This window comes from Mixophyes fleayi, chromosome 2, assembly GCF_038048845.1.
Source record: "Mixophyes fleayi isolate aMixFle1 chromosome 2, aMixFle1.hap1, whole genome shotgun sequence".
Classification (NCBI taxonomy): Eukaryota; Metazoa; Chordata; class Amphibia; order Anura; family Limnodynastidae; genus Mixophyes; species Mixophyes fleayi.
The window spans coordinates 60711015-60731126 of NC_134403.1; the positions used below are offsets into that span (position 1 = coordinate 60711015).

Sequence of the window (20112 nt, forward strand, 5' to 3'; positions counted from 1 at the left end):
CTATTAAGCTTTCATTGAAATGCCTAAGCAAATGTGCAAAAATAGATGGTCAAATATTTGTGTAGCATTATATCCTGGTCACGTTGTAAATTGTTCACTAGTAAAATGGTGCTGCTCTGTATATTATTAAAATTGAGTCTCTTTCTGGTCAAATGGTGTAGAATAGTAGCCTAGACTGGTCTTATGATATAGAATAGTAACCTACACTGGTCAGATGGTGTAAAATAGTAACCTACACTGGTCAAATGGTGTAAAATAGTAACCTACACTGGTCAAACGGTGTAAAATAGTAACATACACTGGTCAAATGGTGTAAAATAGTTACCTACACTGGTCAAACGGTGTAGAATAGTAACCTACACTGGTCAAATGGTGTAGAATAGTAAAATACACTGGTCAAATGGTGTAGAATAGTAACATACACTGGTCAGATGGTGTAAAATAGTAACCTACACTGGTCAAATGGTGTAAAATAGTAACCTACACTGGTCAAATGGTGTAGAATAGTAACCTACTGTTAGACAGTCGCGGCGGCCGCGGGCACCGCCGCGACACTCATTACCTTCTTCCGACGTCCCGGCCGTCGCCATGACGACCGGGGCATCACTTCCGGATCCTGGCCGACCGTTGCCAAGGCAACGGTCGGAAGCTCTGTGCCCTGCGCTGCGGCCCGGCAACGGAGGAAGCCGGGCGTTCATGCGCAGAAGGTAAAACTTCCTGTGGCTTGATTTAACAAGCCTGTGGGCTGATTAATGCCTGATACATTAATCAGGCAGGGGGCTGTGTGTGATTCAGAGCTAGGCTCTGATTGGTGGCCACTAGTATTTAAGGCAGTGAGGTCTGCAGCCTCACTGCCGGTTATAGTTTCTGTTCCAGTCTGCTGACCTGCTCTGTGTCTTGTTCTTGTCTCTTGGAAATCCTATTGACTACCCGTGTATGACCCCTTGCCTGGATTTGGACCCTGCCTGTGTTTCTCGTGACCTTGACCTCTGGCTTGTATACCGACCATCCTGTCTGCTCGTGACCCCTGACCCCGGCTTGTTTATCGGCTCTGCTACCTGCTGCCGGCCCTTGACCTCTGCTTGGACTCCACTCCGCTTGCCTGGGTTCTCCCCAGCCGGTACACACTTCACGACCCTCTGTCAGTCTGCGGCCCAGTCTGTCCCCACTATCAGGGGCTCCAGTGAACACCTGATTGGCAGAGTAGATTCCGGGTTGTGTTGTGCCGGCTGGAGGGGTTCCTAACAACTACACTGGTTAAATGGTGTAGAATAGTTCAAATGGAACTGTGGAACAGTGGTCATGCGATTCATACCAAGCTGGCCATAGGCTGTGCATACTACTGGGTACAAAATTTGCACCAGGAAAATATATTTTCTACTGTGGTAGGGGAGCGATGGGGAGAGGGGGTATAAAATACACAACTTTGCAACTTACAGAACTTAAATGATCCATGCCTCAACAGGTCAGAGCTGTTATAGCGGCATGAAAGGGACCTACACAATATTAGGCATGTGGTTTTAATGTTGTGGCTGTATATGAACAGTGCAAATAGATGAATGCAATTGTATTGACAACTATATATGGCATAAAATACTTTGTAGCAATCCTCAGAAAGGTATCGCCTGAAAAGTAATAATGAAAAATTGAAAGTGTTCTTAATGCTGGTGTGATAACATGTGAGTGTCTGAATTAGTCATTTTATGAGTCAGTGAACACTTAAAGAGACACCGTAATGTTTGCATTCTGACTGTGTATGTAGAGGGTGGTGTTCTCCGTCCTGTAGTCATTGTTATAAAAGCTAAATGTTAAGTTAATGTTTTTTATTGATATAGAACCACTGTGTGTGCAGGACCACTGTGTCTAAAGTATAGCTTTGTACAGCAGGCCTCACTTGTAAATAGTACAAGATAAATCACTATCTCAAGGTACTAACTAGGCTATAGATAAGACCATGTGCTATTTAGTGATAAAGCAGCTACCTGCTGTTTTGCAGCACAATGTAAAGTAACTAGCTTATTGAGTCTGATGGAGAAAAGTTACAATTATAACAGCTGCAGCTTCCAATAGTAAAGCTAGTACACACTACAAACAATTTCTCCCGATGCGATATCGTTAAGGACTTTAGCAAAGACTGAAAGTCCCGACCAGGATGCTGTGAGTACACTATACACGTTTTACACGATTTATCGTCCGATCTGTGATTTTCGTATGACACTCATAACCATCGGCTTAAAGGATCATGACTCAGTACACACTGTACAGATATCTGCTGTCCCAGCAGCAAAATGCTAAATTAATTTAAATAATGGGTTGAACCTCGGCTCACAGAACACCCACAAACATACATCCGGAAACAGGAAATACCATCTTCACCATTCATTCCATTGTTCAGCTTTGTGTATAGTCTACGTTCGGCAACTCCGTTCACAACTGTACACTTGTTACGATTTATTATTACTATTATTATTATTACCGTTTATTTATGAGGCGCCACAAAGTGTCCGGGAAAACAGAACAAATCAAAAACAAGACACAGCCTACAGGGCATGACAATAACAAAGTACAATAAACTATCAACCCAGTAGAGCATAGGACAAAACAGGACGTGGCATACAGGGCAGTAGAAATAAAGTGCAGTAAGTTATCAATCCACTAGTACTAAGGAGGCCTAATTAGAGGGCTGGATACTAAGCTAGAGAGTGAAAGGGGGAAAGACCTAAAGCAAGCTGTCAGGCTGAGAAGCCAATGAGAACACCCACTGGTATTTGCGCCACTGAACCAGGAGGTGCGGAGTCTAACGTACCCCTGGTTTTCACCAGGGACCCCCGCAAGGAGGTATGGACTTGGCTGCAAGGGGTAAGCAGATAGACAGTTACCAGCGAGGTGAAGAAGGGTCAAGATGGTCCGGGTCAAGCCAGCAGAGACAGGCTGTACAACGGGGAGATCCAGAAGCGAAGTGAAACAGGCCAAGGTCAGGGGTCACGAGAATCCAGAGAATAGTCAGCAAGCCGGAATCAAACCAGAACACAGGAACTAGGAGAATAGTCAGGATAGCTGGGTCAAACCAATAGAATATGAAAACCAGGAACGCTGGAGGAAACAGGGAGACCAATATGGAGACCATTAGGGTGCCAGAGTGAAGTTTAAGTAGAGGCAGGTTGCAGCTGATAGGAGGAAGCTGCAGGAAGGAGGGGAACAATGCGTCCCGTTGCCAGGCATGCGCCCGACACCAGGAAGTCGGCCGGAAACAGGACGCCCCCTGGCCGGAAACATCAGGTGACCATCCCTGCACTGTGGGAGAACAGCGGGGACAGCGCCTGACACAAGCAAGAGAGGGGAGAGAGAATAATAAAGTAAGCTTTTCCTGTCTGTGCCCTAGAGTGAGGGCCCAGCTAACAGGATTAAAGCCAGCAAGGTGAGAAGACAAGGGAGGAGATTAGATCAAGGGTAGGGGGCTAGAGTTGAGGAAATCGAGTAGGGTAGCCAAGGTGAAAGGAACAAAAGGAGGAGGACACGAGGATAAGAGGGCCCTGCTCACGAGAGCTAACAATCTAGAGGGGAGGGGCAGACAAACAAGAGACACAAAGCAGGAAGTGGGTGTGGAGGAAGTGGAGGTCTGGGGGATGAAAATGAGCAGGTGGTAAGATAATCAGAGGGGGAATGAGAAGGAGGGTGAGGAATACTAAGACTGGTGAAGAAGGATCATGACTTACTTAGATATATTGAAATATAATGATCAAATAAACTAAAAGCTTGTGCTTTGTTGCTTCTCGCCTTAGCAGGAATGCTGCAAACACTAAACCTGAGAGAAAAAAGAAGAAATAATCTGAGTTATTGGACCAAGTAGTGTTTGCAGAGGAGAGACTTTTCACATATGCCCCTGCTACAGGACATACGGGACAACAATCCTGATGACTTCAGGAATTTCCTGTAGATGAATGATACCACATTCCAGGAGCTGCTCCAGCTTGCCACTTCACTCATCCAGAAGGAGGACACTCATTTAAGGAGACCCATATCTACAGAGCAGAGACTGCTTGCTACCCTGAGATTTTTGGCCACAGGAAGGACACTGGCTGATCTCAAATACAGCACAACAATTTCACCGCAAGCTCTGGGTTAGATCATACCTGAGACTTGTGAGGCTATTATATACGTTCTCCTGGTGAAGGAGCTGTGTCCTGGCAGAATGAGATGTTATAATCTATGTACATTGACATTCTGTGTTGGAAGTACCCATGTTTACCAAAATGTAAATAAATATTTTATGCATTCATGATTTTGTGTGTTTACTTACTATGCCACTTGGCGGTATGTCTTCAGTTTCTGGAAGGACAGGTGAGGAACTGCTCTCCATCTGGGGCATGTTGCTTGTTGACGGCCTGGCTATGTCCTGGTCAACCGTGAAACACAGGAGGTCAACGTACCACAACCTAGGTATATATACATCTTCACCCCTGCCCAGATCTTTTTAATGACTCCAATTTTTGAGTTCCTTCTTGACCACAGTCCTCATATTTTGGATCTTCCCCTTGACCCAATCTACAGTAGCCTCTGGATAATGGGGATGGCTCCTTCTTACCAAGTCCTCTTAAGCCTGTTGGAATATTTTTTTGACTTGGATTACCACAAGCAGGAATGGGATCTGTAGGCCTCAAGGAAGCCTTCCTCAGCTCAACACTCTTGTCAGATGCCACCCTATACTTGCTATATAAAAATGATACAACATATATTATAATATTTCCATACCCGAAAAAAAGGTCAAAACAAAGTCTCATGTAAAAAAGTACTTATCTCACTATAATAGCGATGAAATGTGGTATACAAAGCGTTCAATCCGTTCGTAAAGGACAAAAACTTTACCAAAAAGTGTCAATGCAAAACTGCAAATACCACCACAGATGAACGCTAGAGGCGAATGAACGTTTGCTCACAATGCTCCGCTCTGCAACTACAGGTGCCGCGATTGGTCCATACCAACTGTTAACGCTCACGTATGCACTAGAAGCATCTATATAAACAGAGAAGAGCCAGGCTGTCACCAGCAGTACGTGGCAGATGAGCAAGAGAATGATAAAAGGGAGGGAGGAGTGGAAGGGGAAGGAGAAGAAGAGCTGGCATTAGAAGAGGTGAAAAGAGCCAAACCAATGAGTCCAACGGAGACGGAGATGATGGTCAGGGTGCTGGACCAACATGACTAGGATTGTCACAAAAAAATAAAATAATGAACAGCTAATTACAGGAAGGAAATAATCATGCAGAAGCTTATTAACATGCTACGTGACAAACTTGGGGAAAAAAAGAAGTTCCACATACAGAAACGATGGTCATTTGGAGAGCAAGAAGCAACGAAAGCCGAAGAGAATCCGAACGAACATTAAAACAAGTGAGTATGAAAAGTGGTTATTAAAACTTTGTTAGTAAACGGTGTTAATTAATGATAACAGTAAAGATTAGTATGATTATTAAAACAGTGACATCTATTTACATAAAGAAAAATACATGAGGAAGTGTGCACTGCATAAAAGAAAAGAGGGGGGAGTCATAGACATAAAAGAGGAAAACACAGACATAGGAATTGGGGAAATAAAATAGGAACTGAAAGAAATTAAAAAATCATTAAAAAGCTTTTAAAAAAACATAAGGTGTATCCTGTGCCTATATATTATAAAATTGGTATGTATATTTCAGTTAGTATGGACCATCACCGCAGCAGGCCCAAACAAACCCAGGAGGGACATCAGTACAAAGTGATTCCAAGCAGTGTCCAAGTTGAGCAAATGGTAGTTGTCCAGGGGAGTGTTAAAAGCTATGTTGTGTCCAACTTCATCTTAAAAAACTAAATTACGGTTTACGCCGCTCCTTTAGATATCATTGTCATTCCAGATAAAAGCATCAATAGTTCTCTGGCTTCCGGTGATACAACAGGTGTGGCCGAGAAGATGGCAAAGGTGAACGAATATTTCAACGAATTGATGGTAAACATAAATGATGTCAAGAAGAAATTCCTCAAACAGAAGAAAAGTGATCTTGATTTGTTTCACATGTATGTAAAAGTATTGCTTCACGCCTCTAACCAGCTGAAATGTTAAAATATGTAGTTATATCATAGTAATATTATCCTGTTCTGTAGTGTGAGAAATTCTTATATCACACCTACTTTCTAGAAATCTTTATTATGTTTGAAAATAAAGGATTTTATAAACAACATTCTGGTTTACTTGGTGAACTAAAATATGCACTTGTCCATATGGTTGATAATGACCATGTGGCATATTTAATAAAGCACGATAGTGCTTTTAACGGGTAATTAAGGTCCCACAGTGCCCTCCGCAAATTTATTAAGGGGGCATCGCAGCAGATATCATGGATATCTGCTGCTTTGCATTCCTCTTAGTTTTTGGGAGCAGTCACCATTCAACAGAATGGTGACTGCTCCTGGCCGCAATCTAACAAGTCCCGAAAAAACATTTTTTTCGGGAACTTGTCATGTTAATGTACGCCAGCTCCGAATTGAGGAAATCTAATGCTGTCAGCTCTGCTCCGGAGAGCAGAGCTGGACAGCGCATGTGTGGAGGGATCACATGATCCCTCCCTGTCACTCAGTGCTCTCTCTCTGCTACTATCGTTGCAGAGACAGAGAGGGGATCTGTGTGCGCATGTCCAGTTCTTGGAACTGGACATGCGCAATTGAAGAGTAAGGAGAAGACCCGAAGACAGCGCTTCCGAAGAGGCAGGTAAGTATGATTTTTTTTTTCACAGAAACAACAGATTATCGGGACTGCTGTTTCTGAACTCCGATTTTGATAAATTTGAGAAATGAATCAATACTTATCCGTCCGATAAGGATTAATAACCATTTCTCTATTTCAACGATAAATGATAAATGTGCCCCCACAAGAGGTATAAGAATAAACATATACACATTTATCCCACTTATTTGGAATCAACTACTGGCTTAAAAAAAAAGAGAGAGAACTCAACACAGTTCCTATTTCACAAATATTTCTTTATATACCACATTTTTTTGTGTAAGTCTTTGTAGAGCCTTTTACCAATTTCCCCTGTTCCATGCCCCCTGCCCCCCTGCCTAGCCTGCCCCTAGCGTAGCTGTTGGAGGAACTATCATCAGAATTGTCAGACAGATGGTTGTGAGTGCATACACACCGCAGGATTGGCACAACATTGTTCCATCGTGTAGAAAGATTTTTAGTCCGGTTATAAAATCAAATTAAACGATCTGATGTGCTTTGGTACGATAAAACATGATCATTGGGGCGTACACACTAATGCGATATAGGACCTAACATGTTGCTTATCGCGTGATTGGCACAATAACCGGGTGAAAAACCTGTAGTGTGTACCCAGCTTAACATAAGAAATAGCAAGACAATGTAGAAGCAACACAAAATATGTAACAATTTACCCTTTTACGTGACATTGTTGATATATATATATATATATATATATATATATATATATATATATATATATATATATCTTTACATTTGACCCAAAGCTCTGCTCTTACTCTGTCAGTAGTGTAGAATTGCTTGAGAGTGAGCACCTGACAATTTTTGTTCTTTAATTCATACCCCCTAATTAATGATTAGATTATTATTGCACATTATTCTTATTACATTTTAAGATTTCTTCTAGTGGAAGAATAATTATCTCATTTCATGCTATTCACATCAATAAAAGTTGAAAGGCCTCTTTATTGTTACAATAAGGCTACAGAAAAATGAATAACAATATCTCTAACTGATGTTATTATTAGACAGCGGATATTCATTAACAAAAACTAGTGTCCATTCCTTTAATTTTTTCCATATGGAGCCAGAACAATATATACAGTGATTGTCAGATCATTAGGTTTAAAGTAACAATCCCACATAGAAGGTGTATTTTTTCTTTTTTAAATAGCAAGTGCAGTGCCTTTAAGCATGCATGTGATAGTCATTCTTCTTAGCTACCCTCCTACAATTATCTTCTTTTTCAAAAGCTCTCTGACAAATAAAAATGGCCGACAGACTCAGTCAGTCTGTGACAGACTCATAGGTCTCAGCATGTCTTGTGACTTGCAGCCTGAAGAAAAAAGGGGAATGCGGTAAATAACAATATTCTTCTCATAGCGTGCCATAGTGATTTATTTTAAAAAGACACACTTCATTTTTTTATGGAATTGCCACTAAAACTTAACAACTGATTTATATAAAAGCATCACTAATAATATTTACAGTAAATGTACGCACCATTTTCCATGCCTGGAGATGTCTTGAGTTATTTGCAACACTTGCTTAAAGTGGCTGTCTGCAGTGTCCTTTGGTTGGATTACTTACAAAAAATCAGCTTGACCTTCCTCATGATCACAACCCTATCTCAAATATTGTCAACACCAATAAGCTCCTGAAAGTTTAAACTGTGTGATGTCGTTTAGGAGGGTGGGGCCAATGACGCGATTCCCGCAGCCACGCCCCATCCCCCGATCTTCCAAGTTGGCAAGTATGATATATATATATATATATATATATATATATGTATATATCATACTTGCAAACTTGGGCAAGCTGGCGCGCCATTGGCTCCGCCCCGTAAACGACATCACACAGTTTAAACCAATTACAACAGGGGCGGGGCCACAATGACACGCAAAGCGCTTCATAAGCCCCGCCCTCGCCACTAAACTGATGGTCGATCGGAAACTGGGATATATATTGATATATATGAATATTATTAGTAGCTCCTAAGACAACTTAGTTTTAGTGGTCCTTTAATAAAGATATGAAAAATAAAAATGTGTGTAGTAGTGTATGAGGAAACCGCCACATCACACCGGCTTGTTTGCTTGTAACCTACGACTATATTACATTAGCCCCAATAAATGACAGTTCTTTTTCATGACATTTAAAATGTATAGAATGTAAAAATAAGTAACTAGAATGTACTTGGTCAGCAGTTTCTGTAAGCTGCACATTCACTCCCGCAGCCCCTCAATGCAAAACTATTTCAGTATACAGTATGCAAAATGACATTGTGAAAGCTGGGACTGCATAATGGATATAGAGAAAAGCTGTATTTTACATTAAAGGATGCCATTGTGTACTTGCAGCACTATGATTACAAGTGAAAGCTGTGATTTGGCTTTCCAGTGTTTAGCTTAAAGGTATACTTTATTTACACAAATGCAGTGGTTACGGCTTGTTCTAACTGAGCTTTGTTTTCCAGAAACAGCTAAAGTAGTGTCACCTCCAAGAAATATCATTTTTTTATATAGTCACAGGGACAGGGCTGCCTGGATTTAACATATGTTTTCAACTATACTGTAGTGAAACCATTCTGCAGTGATCTAAAAATAAAAAGAGACAACAGATGTCCAGTTAACCCTTGTTTTTACAATTCATGTAGAGAGTAGTATATTTCCTGCAGTAATCACTTTGCTTGTATTTACACAAGTCAGAGAGAAAACAGGCGGGATACACATCTCAATAAACAGACAATGGACAACCAGCTGGGTATTTTATTGACTTTACTGGGGCATTTCTATATGTGATGAAAGTATCTAATCTTACTTGGCAACTTTGGAGATCACCCCTCCGGGAGATCTCCAATGTTGGCCGTGTCTTGGGGGCGTGGCCACGCCAATCACGTCATTAGGCCCTGCCTTTCTGTTGTACAATACCAATTTCGGCCTATTATAGCAGGGGGTAGTGCCAGGATGACACAATTAGCACCGCCCCACCCTCTTCACCAACGAAGCGGGTAGGATGCCCTGCTCTGCAGGGAGTCTGGGAGAGCTCCCAAAAATTTGGGAGTCTCCCAGACATTCCGGGGGGTTGGTAACCATGTATAAAATATACACAAGTGTTTGAGGTTTTTCGTTTCCATTAAATCACCTTGTGGTATTTTATGTACTAAATATCCCTTCTTGTAATTTGATTTAATAGACCTCTGTGCAGGGTAAAATGCCTATCTCCAGTCTACCAAAGAGGTTCCCCTTATGACAATCACCACTGCTATGTATTAGTTGCACCTGACTTTAACGCATAGAGCAGTTCCCCATGGATGGGCATTGCAGGGAGACAGGTTATAAACCAACTGAAGGATCTGCTCACACGTCTGCTGCCTGTACCAAGCCCTCCTTCCTCCACCTTCCCCTCCTCAGTCCAGCCATATTAGGTCCTTAGGCCAGGAATGTGAATTAGACTGGCAAAGGACAGGCCGTTTGTCTCACCACAGGCATCATAAAGCACTAAATCTCACGACAGAAATGTTAAGAACATACATGTGCAAATAAATTGATATCCCAGAAACCTAAACTACAAGTGGCCTTTTCATAACTGCTGTATGTACAGGAGTGTGTGATTTATTTTGTAGTGATTGAGTCACTGGATGACAAAGCATCGCTTTGTAATGACAAGTATTTTTCCCATGTCTAGAGCTAGATTATCTCTATTTTTGCTTTGCAGTATGAAGCCTCTGTTATACTTAGAAACCCTAAACAGAAACGGCAATGTGCAAGAGTATGTGACCCTAATTACCCATTGCAAGCTTGTTAGCAAGCTGACATGTTCTGCTCCCTTGAGCAAATCACCAATAAACAGAATTTCTTTGTTTTAGAAGAAAGATGCTGCTTTTATTTCTGCATAGCTTGAAAGTCCAATAAATGGATCATACGAACACAAAGGGCCTCATTTAGAGTTAAGAGCAAATTCAACTAAAATGGGAGCAAATTTGCACCTGGACAGACCATACTGAGGCGTAAGGGGCATACATACAGATCTGTTGCCTGCAGGGACAACACTGGCCGCTTGTGCGTGTACTTGGCAACTTTAATTTAGAGTTGAACAAGAACTCTCTTCCTTCCCAAATCTAAATCTGTCTGCACATTTCAAATATGACGCCTTGCAGCGCAACATGAGTTTTCTAGCTGTTGATGAGGTGCAAAGTTTCGTTTTTCCCTAAGCTCTACTTCAATGACAGCATATCCCCATCCAAACAATCCTGATTTTGTGGGGTTCAAAGGGCATTGGCAATTTTGGGCATGAAGTGGGTGGATCGATTTTTGGCACAATTTTTTGTCCTATATTGTTAAGGATAAGTACACTTTTAAATAACTTTAGATAACTAAAATACTGAAAATCTATTGGTAATTTTAATTAGTTAAAGCCCCTGATCTGCCCAACATACATCAAGGTATACATCTATTTTCCTTTCTTTGTAGATGCATCCAGAATCTAGCTACGTGCCTAAGTTTGCAGAGAGGTAGAAAAGAGGCGCGCTGTGCAAACTTCGTATCAAAAGTCCAACCTTCTACCACTTTCGCACCACCCCTTTCAATAAATTAAACTTTTCAGTTTTTCTCTTAAATATCAACTTTACATTTCAGTGTACAAATAAGCTATCAAGTATTTGTGTGCTACTTGAAAAACAGTCAGTATTTAACTTATGTGCAAAACAGAATACTAATTTGCACCCCTTGCATTGTAACATGGTTTTGTCCAGGAGACTGAAATAAAAATTTCCTTAAGTTAAGATCCTTAATGAATCAGGCCCTAGAATCTGATTGGTTGCTATAGGCAACATCTCCACTTTTTCAAACCCGGAGTTTAGTAACTCTAGCCCCTGATATCCACCAGTCCAACCTCGTGCAAAATGTCATTGTTTATGCAGAGTTAAAATGGTCATGCACCTTTTCACAAAGCAAGAAACATATTTACCCGGGTGCTCCCCCATACCCCCCCATCTTACCTCGACACACATACTCTATCTAATTTTAACAATCTCTCTTTGGAAATGAAATCTAGTATCTGGAAAATGATGTGCACTGGTGCACTCACCCTCTACTTAGCAAGGAACGCCTGCACTATGCCCAGCTTTTCCCCACTGCCAGTGTAAGCTTCTGCCTCTCTGCAAACACTGGTGTCTTCTTCTGCAAACCAGTGCACTTTGGCAGAGAACTACGAGTACTAGCGCAAATCAAAGCACAGTACGTGTCATTTTGCACTTTGTAAACAAGGCCCTTTGTTTTGTGAATATTTAAGTTAAAGAAAAACACACAGAAGTATTTTGTATTTAAATAAGTGGTGCGAGTAAAATTGAACAATATTTCTAAATAGATTTTCAAGTCAACCACAAGCAATAGAAAAGTATATATGATTTAAAACATGTGTATGGCACATCCGTGGATCGCTGCAAAAAATATATAAATACATTGTATAGTTTGCCAAACGCAGTTTTAAAATGTGCTTGTGGATAAATTATGTACAATTGCAAAAGAATAGTCTATTAATACTTGGAATGTCCTTGATCCTCAACTTTTGCCTTTGTTCATTAGTAGGGGGCATAACCTTGCCACTTTGGGTGCATGGTCATCCCATGATGGAAAATGTTGCATCCCCTGGGGGCATGTCTAGCACTTTAGAAGCTCTAGGAAACCCTGAACCTTCACCTAAAAAGGCCACAAAAGCCACATGCAGCAGTGACAGGTGTACATTGCATATGCTCATAGTAGTGAGACTGAAGCAGAAGAGTTGGGATGTATGTTTACACTGCAAAGTATTGACTTTACTTTTATTAGAAACATGTTCAGACTATGGAAGAAAAAAAATAATATAACCACTTGTTTTCACTTTTGATTGCATCTGTAACTACCCCATATAAATGTAGCAAATGATTACCTGTGACACAAAGAGAAGCAACAAACAAACACACATTAATACACCTGAGTATACATACACACACATATACATATATTGTCATAGGATCGGGTTAGGGGTACCGTCTTTTGGGGTCAGGCAGCTGCACTTCACACACTTCAGCCAGATATATCATACCAGTGTCTTGGTTTAACTAGCCTCAGGTATATTTATTCTCCAGACATAAACAAGTTCTAGCCTGTCTGGCTACTAACTCAACACACAGGAACACACTCTCTCCTGTGAAGACCTTGTGTCCCATAAACGTGTAAAATACAAAACTTACTGTTCACCATTTGCAGTGTCTCTCTGAAGGCATCCAACCTCCTTAACTTATGTTAAAAAAAATACCAACAAGCAGTCCAGCATGATCTACCTCCCTTCTCTCATCTAGATCCCAGCACCTGCAATCTACACCCCCAACAACTTCATCATCAATATCCCCAGAAGTGATGGGAGATAGTCCTGCATCCACGTTCCTAATTCTAGATGACTTCTCCACTAACCATGAATCCTCTGAAGAATTATTGAGCTTTAGTCTGCTGCTGCTGGGGGTGGATCTTCAACCCAGAAGATGACTATTAGTAGCTTACAACAATTGACTGTTAAACAATCCTTTGCTAGAGGAAGAAAGTAAGAAAGCCGTCACCCAGTCGCAAAGTGGATCACAGACGCCATGGGGACTATGCTAGTATTAGATCTGCGTCCAATATGCACTATTAATGCAGCAAGATAATATGACTGTGACAGCCCACTAGGTTGGTGATTCGCCTTCACCAGCAGCAGCATGTACCCAAGTACGTCACATTTTTCAGAAGTAGGCTACTCTGTGTATCAGTGGCTTCACTAAGAGGCATACAGCTGACAATCTGTTACAAAAAGCAAGGGATGTCATTGCAACATGGCTAATCCTGCCTGGACTCTCCTGAGGATATGTGATTTCTGATAACGACACCAATATTGTTAGAGCATTGCAGCTGAGGGGAATTCCATAACATTTCCTGTTTTGCTCACACAATCAACTTGGTGCTACAGAACTTTTAAAAATTACAATGTCATGCAGGAGATGCTGTTTGTGTCCCAAAAAATTTAGGGTAATTTTCAGGATTCTGCAACAGCATGTAGGAGAATGCAGCAGCTGCAAGAAGACTAGAATTTGAGGAGAATGTACTTTAGTCCATCGAAGAAGTCACCTGTGAAGAGAGTGCAGACACGGTTAGCTTGAGTCAAGTGATTGTCTTAATAATACATTTTGACAAGGAGCTACAGAAATTTAACATGTGAAATAAAACAAAGTAAATGTGCTAACTATATTTTAATTGTAGATTAAATACTTAATTTGCTTCGCAAGGATCCAAGAGCTATCAACATCTTGTTTGGACGTCTTCTCCTTCAGTTTCTCTGGCAACTGCTTGTTGAAAAAAAATTGCTTTCCCAAGACACCCAGTGGTGATGCAGATAAGTCCGCACAATATTTTGATATTTGCTCTGCTGTAAAAGAATTGCCCAGAAATCGTGACAGTTCTGCCATAAAATGAACTACAAATTCCATGAGGAAGGCCATTATCGGCAATTACATCAAAGTACACAGACTTCTGTGATGGTGGATTCCAGCAGGGATGAATTCGTTTTGTGTGAGGAAGATGTACACAATGATGAAGGTAAATATGATGACAGTGTAGATTGCAGGTGCTGAAATATAGCTAAGAGAAGAGAGCTACCTGATGCTGGTATGCCTGGTAATATTTTGGGTAAAATGGTATCATGGCAATTTTATGTTTTTCTACAGTAAACTTTCACCTATTTTTAGAGAGGTTTTTTTTCTTTAAAAAGGTACAAGCTTTTTATTTACATTTTTGTTTCCCTGACTTAAAACCACTATGCACTTGAATATATGCTTTAACACATGAGGTAGAGGGATTAGTATCATCATGACTGAGACTGGAGAGTGACAACAACAATGTCACCCCTCCTGTTTCTGTATGAGCTATGGCACAATACAATGTCACTGGAGACTTTGAAGAACACTGACAGTCCTATCATTACAATTTCTGTTTCAGCACTGAACTCTGCCACCTCTCCTGTTTCTGAGTGAGCTATGGTACAGTAAAATGTAACTGCAGATTTATACCAAGCTAGCCAGCCCTATTATTTCTATTTCAGCAATGACTCTTAGCAATGGAGCACTCCTCTTTGTCTGTTACCTATATAGCGCAGTAGAATTTGCCTGCAAATTCTGAAGACAAGCCAGCTAGCCCTCCTATTTGTATTTCAGCAATGACTCTTAGCAATGGAGCACTGCTCTTTGTCTGTTACCTATATAACACTTGAAAAAAAGCAAGGACTTGTATATTTGTATTTCAGCATTTGTATTTCAACAATTACAAAATTACCAATGCAGCTCTTCTCCTTGGGTGTATATTAAACCCTACACTTATTGCTGTAAATTCAGAATAAAAGCCTGCAAGGACTTGTATATTTGTATTTCAGCAATGACAAAATTACCAACACAGGTCTTCTCTTTGGGTGTATATTAGACCCTACACTTATTGCTGTAAATTCAGAAAAAAAGCCTGCAAAGACTTGTATATTTTTATTTCAGCAATGGAGCTCTTCTCTTTGCCACTCTATCCTACCCCTTCTGTATCCCCCTCTCAAATGGCGCTAGATTGCAGTGGAGGGCGGCATTTATAGAAAACACTTGCGAGATCCGACGATGTCACGATGACATTAGCAGCTCTTCCAACACACCCATGAGGTGGCTGCCCAGTGTCGTTTTTGTATTAAATGTCATACAAATCCATCCAGTGGAAGACCCAGAACAGGCTCCCTGGGTTAAATTTCTGCCCAGCGTACACCAACGGGAGGTTCTGACCGGAATCTCAACCGCCTAGTATGTCTTCTTGGATCCAATGTTACCAGTCTGTAAAGTTTTCGTACAAATCCATCCAGTGGAAGGCTCAGATCAAGCTCCCCAGGACAAAGTTCTGCCCAGCGTACACCAACGGGTGATCCGACCAGGACTCTAACCCCTCTAAAACCATTCGGTGCAGGGTTTGTCCCATTCAGACAGACAAACAAATAAACAAACTGGCCAAAGAATTTTATATATAAGATATATAGTGACACGGGCACACTTCCGTCGATGCACACACAAACACTTTCTTTCTTTTTACTTTGCTTTTATTTTCACGTTGGCAAAGTAATTCATAACATAAAGTTGTACACATTTTCCTTCTGGCCTCTACGCTAAAGTAACAGAGACCAGCTCCCTAGACACCGGCCACTCTCTGGCAATGGTTATGCTATACAAAAGAAAAGACAGGTTAAAATAGTTAACCCTCCTCCCACAGCCCTAACTTGATGGACAGATGACACTCCCACCTTGCCTTTAAAAAGAAGTCCTCTGCATGTGCTCTGTTTGTTTACAGACACACCATGTCAGCTGACTACTAGCTGTGGAAAGAGATACTTTTAAACCACTTAAAAATATGTAAGTTAAATCAGACTCTTTACTATTATTTTGTCACACAAACGTTCTCCAACTGTATCTCTTTAATTTAGGTGCACTACTGTACAAATGTGTAATTCTGTTCACAGCCTTCCTCTGCATATTGTCAGCTAAATACCTAACTCCTCTTTTAGAAGAAAAAACAATCCCTTTGTCACAATATATATATATATACAAACACTAAAGAAATTATATCCATCCCATCTGCCACCAGTCATGTGGTAGGGAACAAGTGTTGGGGAATTCACAATGGCATTCTGAAAAAATGTAGTTCATTGGAAAATGTCTGTATATACATACCTTCCAGCTGTCTGGATTTAGGTGGGACAGTCCCAATTTGTAGGCACTATCCCGCTGCCCCAACAGTCCGGCTACGAGGATTGGGATGAGACGTGTTTAAGGTTTAAGTAACACCTCATAAGAGGCTTTTTAGTGACACATTTGGTTCAATAAAGTCACTTTATCGCTTTGCAGTGTGAAGCACGTTATACTTATAAATCACTAAACAATTCTACTTACCCATTAAATATATATATAAATATGTTAATTAAACTGCTCATGCATTACCATCCAGTCGGATCAACAAACACACAGATTGGAGAGATCTAGCCACATACATAGCGGTCACATTTCAGTGATGCAGACATTCAACCTCTGGCCAAGATACTACATCGCATCTGGCTGATCTGAAGACCCCCCCCCCCCACAGTTGATGACCTAGAACATATGTCAATGGAGGTGTATGTTTGGTCAGATAAGGTCGATTAGTTTAACTGGGATTATGGCCAATTTAGATCTGATTTTTGCCCGTAGAATGTTGGCTTGGTACAGGCAATTAATTTATATTCCTAGAGACATAGAATATTAACCTTGTTATATATTTTAGGAGTATTACATAATGCGAGTGAGGAAAAGAGGATCTGGATTTTGTTTTCCACGCTTGTTTAGTCTAGTAATGAACCTGACACCTTGGCTGAAATTGAGTAGTAGCAAATGTAATGTACAATACACATAATAAAACATTAGCTGGCACAGCTATCCGGTGTACATTACATTGACCAATTTATTATCTCAGAATCTGTGTTACCATTTATATGTAACTATGTATAAACTTATATAATGTGTTGGCCTTGACCCTTTCTCAGCATTCACCACTTAGATCCCAGGAGATATTAATTTCATATTACCTTTACTTGTGGTTCTGTGAGTAAAATTCAACATTTCTAACTTTTTTTAGTTTTCATGTCAAAATACCTGATGTCTTCCAATTGACTATTTCAGTTGGCCAGTTAAGTCATTCTCAAATAACACTAGCTAAGCATAACACGCAAATTGTAGTGTATCCTCTTAGTCTGTTAATTCAATTGTTTCACACCGAGTGATGAGATTTCAAATAAAATTGAGTCGATGTTGGAACAGACTTTAAGCCATACTTGCCTAATCTCCCGGAACACCCAGGAGACTCCTGAACTTCAGAGCGGACTCCCGGGAGAGTAGGCCGTCCTCCCAGATCCCACGTCTCCTTTTAGTAAAGACAACTGACAGGGCCTGGATGGCGCTATTCATGTCATCAGGCCTTGCCGTGCGGTTCCTGAGGCGCGATTTTCATCATGATGGCCAAACCCTGCTACAAGATGATGCAAATTTCATCATCAAACCCCCCACCCCTTGCTTGCCCTTTGGAGGTCCAAAACGTAGGCAAGTATGCTGTAAGCTACTATGCTGCTTCAATCCACTTGTCAACTGAATTGAGGGACTTGTATGAGTTATATTATTAATGACAAATTGGCTTTGACAAGGAGTAGCTTCTTGTCATGTTAGGATTTCAAACTGTCCTTTCTGGCCACCTGAAACAAATGTCCGCATCCTCCTTCACTCCGCTAGAAAAGGGATCACAAGCGTTGCACAATTTGTACATTGTACTAGCACTTATTTTTATCTTAGGAAGAGGCCACAATGGAAGCTGACTGCTGCTAACTAGTGGTTAGGTGGATATAGTTGGTCATGTGATATAAGAAGGCGAGGACACTGATTGCTGATTGGTTCTAGCTCCCAGCCACGTCATATTTAACTATACACTGACAACAAGTTTACAGTTTACTGAAACACACCTAAAGAGGGTAATTAGGAATGTTTACTATAGTAATTTCAGTGCTTTGTTAAAGTGTTTTTTGTGAAGTTAGTATTTGGCATTGCGGCCTTAACAGAATACATTTATACGTATAACCTCTGTTTCTAATTTATTCGTTTTTCCTTTACTTGCCACAACAGAATCTGTCTAAGTCTTACAGAGCATAATTCTTTCATATCATTTGAAAGATATATTTCTATTTATATGATCCCCAATGCAATTGTGTAAAAACTTATTTGAGGAGCCCAGACTTGACATTGCTCAAGAAAAAGAGACCCAAACATGTTCTCCTGAGTGAGACCAGATCATGGTTTCCAGCTCACTATCCACGACATCCAATGGGCAGAGAAGGCTTAACCTTTTCACTGCCAAAGTTGTGGGCTGATATTGCTCCCCCATTGGTAACACCACTTTTCGGCCTGCTTTGATCATCCTGCTAACGACGTTCATTTCTTGCCTACACCACCCAAGGACATTTTTTATAAAGTAAAAAAAACAAAAAAAAACAGATAGAGGTTTCTTTTTACATACCAGTCAAGTATATTATATTTTTAATGTATGACCAATGTGTAGGTAAAATAGGCAATAATGTAAAAAACTATATTTTCACACAATTCTTGAAATCTGAAATAGGTGTACTTTATTACAGACTTGGAGGTATATTTACAAAACTGCGGGTGCGAAAAAGTATAGATGTTGCCTATAGCAACCAATCAGATTCTAGCTGTCATTTAGTAGAGTGCGCTAAATAAATGACAGCTAGAATCTGATTGGTTGCTATTGGCACTTTTCAAACCCGCAGTTTAGTAAATCTAGCCCTTGGTCTATGTTTGTGGCCCATAATAAAGTGTACATGTAAAAGCTTTTCTTTCTTAGTGTGTTTACTTTTAACATTTTGTGTATTTATTTAAATTATTTAAAAAGAAAATTAGTATTGCAGTAGCATATGCTTACAGATCATCGACAAGCTCCAACAGTAGGGGCTGCTGTTGGAGAGCCTCTCTCTCATGCAACAAAACCCCATTAATCATGTCACCAGTGAACTTGCTGACCCTGGAAGGTAGACCAAGGTCCAGGGATGGATGACCAATCTCTTCCTGCCTGTGAGATGGGTTACCATCGGTTCATTGAAGTTTTTAGCCACTGTCGTTGATCGTGGATAACAGCACAGCTGCACAACTGCCACTGGCCGTAGGATTTATGTGTGGGACGGGTCCTGCTGTAAAGCCTACGGCAGAAGCACTAAAATAGATAATATCCTTCGCTTTGACAGAAGTCCCATACAGTACTTGTCCCTCAGTAGGTGGATTGTGGAGTTCCTCCAGTTGGCAAGGAGGCTTAGAGCCATAGAATCAGGCAAGGCAGTAGAAGCCATTTAGGCTACATAAACACCGGTATTATTGGTGCATTTAAGTTGTGTTTCTAATGCAAATTAAGTGCATTTGAACAACTATAAAAATAAAATTCTTATGGCAAATGAGACGGTATATGATACTTGCCAACTTTATGTTGCTGTCATCTGGGAAAACTCAGGGAGGGTGTGTGGTTGGAGGATGGAAGGGGCCGGGCAGGGCAAAACATGTCATTTTAACTCCACCCACGTGATGGAACTGTAATTTTGACATGGGGGGGACAAAATTACACGATTCACCGCAAATTGTGTAATGTTGCCTCCCGATGGGCAGGATGTGGGAGACTTGTCTGGTCTCCCCGGAGTCCAGACGACCTACCTGGTATTCGAGGAGTCTCCCGCACATTCCGGGAGTTGG

The 20112-nt window shown here is 40.8% G+C and overlaps 1 long non-coding RNA gene across 2 annotated transcripts in view; it reads left to right on the top strand.

Annotated features, from left to right (window-relative positions):
* Positions 1 to 6147, top strand: part of LOC142140105 (uncharacterized) — a 53989-nt gene extending 47842 nt beyond the window's left edge. The window contains exon 3 of one of the 2 annotated variants that reach the window (XR_012688294.1): positions 5695 to 6147. This is a non-coding gene — a long non-coding RNA (uncharacterized LOC142140105). Of the gene's footprint in view, positions 1 to 3785; positions 4828 to 5694 lie in introns of those variants that run through there. The other variant, XR_012688295.1, reaches the window with a different exon arrangement.
* The last annotated feature ends 13965 nt before the right edge of the window (positions 6148 to 20112 follow it).